Raw genomic sequence first — 1,800 nt, 5'->3', positions numbered from 1 at the left:
CCAGTACCTGCTGATAGCAAGAAGACTGCAGTCCACAGTTTGTCCACTGAGGTCAAAGTTGGAGGTCCATTAGCATTTTGCTCAGCATTTTCTGGGCAGACCGCCGGTCGTTAAGCAGAATTTTAGACAACATGGACAAACACAGTCCAGTGATATTTCTTTCATTCATTCTAATTGTTGTAAATTAGATTAGTAAATAATTCCATTCCAACACAGTGTCAACATTTTCAGCACAATCTTTTTATATCAGGCCTACTCAGTAATGTATCTCTCCCAGTTGCTGGTAATACTTGTATTAGTTTATTTTCCAGAATAAACGTCTCTGTGAATTTAAAATTTGTCTGAGGAGATTAACAACATTCTAGATCTTAAAAAGAGGACAGTAATCTGAGTGGCCCCATGGTGGGCCAACAATGGCCTTCAGCTGGTGGTGTACCAGCCTAAGGTTAAGCCAGTGGACAGATATATGATCAGATCCCGCTGTCTGGGAGAATCAAAGATTGAAAAAAATCACATATTTCTCTTCAGGCACGTAACTGGGACTCCCTAATGGAGAAATCTGATTGTGTTCATTTTTGCTGAAAATGAGCGGGCAGAAGGAAGCCTAGCTTTCCAGTAACTCACACAGCCTATACTTGTGACCTCATTTGCTTGCAGTGCATTTATCTGTAGAATGTGGAGCTGGGACTTAATCAAAGCGCATGCCCTCACAGATTGACAGTCTCCAGAGCATACTCCAGCCCTCAGCCTCGCTCCTAAATAAAGAACCACGAACCCCGAGCTAATGAGGCTGGCAGAGCTCCAAAGCTGAGGGGCCACTGGAGGATATACTGTATCAAAGGATCCTCCGAATAAGCCAAAGGGCATATATGGCAGTTTTGTGTGTGTGTGTGTGTGTGAGTGGGTGTGTATATGCGTGTGTGTGTGTGTGTGTGTGTATGTGTGTGTGTATATATATATTACTTTGTGTACGTGAAACAGAAGAAGAGAAAGTAAACGGAAGTGAGTTTCTGGGTGCTCCACCAGGTGACCTTTTCCAAAGTTTACTTTTGTGATATTATAACCCTGCGTTTATGTATTAGCAGAGACGTTTTTCTTTCCCGAGTCGAAATAATGAATCAATTTGCGATGTGTAGGATTTGTTTTGGCCGGGCTGTTTGTCTGTTGCAGAGCCAGAGTCTATATTAGGTTCTGCAGTCCCTCTGGCCTGCCACAGAGCACGGACCACACCGTCTTTATTTATGCAAACGCTTGCCCAGAAACGCACCACATAATACTTTCACAGGCCACTCTCTGTCTTCCTGAAGAGGAAGAGAAGCATCATTCCAAAATACAAACTGATAAATGTGTACTTCTTCCTCTCTGCTCTCCCTGTGCATTCCTCTTACTCTCTAACACACTTTTCATTCCTCAGCTTTTGCTGCTTCTTAGAGACCAGGAATAACAGCACACATTTGATTGATTTATGTAAAAGATACAGTTATACATAGGCTATATACTGTACAGTGGCAGCATCATACAGTAGCAAGCATCTCTACTTTTAAAAGTGTAGTCTTTAAGGATATGTGACTGTCCATGAACTGTTAATGTGATAATAGACCCCAAAATAGGCAAAATAAATAACTTCTGATACGAATCACAAAATCAATGAACCTTTTGAGATTTATATTGTTCAGGATTACATGTTGATTACTTGGATGATGGGAAGCAGAAAGTATGATCAAAGACTGAACTTGTGTTTATGATGAAAATATGATGCAGTTCTTTGAAAGAAAACGACAAGTGACAGTATTTTCCCTT

The sequence above is a fragment of the Hoplias malabaricus genome, chromosome 10, assembly GCF_029633855.1.
Source record: "Hoplias malabaricus isolate fHopMal1 chromosome 10, fHopMal1.hap1, whole genome shotgun sequence".
In the NCBI taxonomy this organism is placed as follows: domain Eukaryota; kingdom Metazoa; phylum Chordata; class Actinopteri; order Characiformes; family Erythrinidae; genus Hoplias; species Hoplias malabaricus.
The sequence above is the reverse complement of the archived record's forward strand: the minus strand, read 5'-3'. Positions refer to the sequence as shown.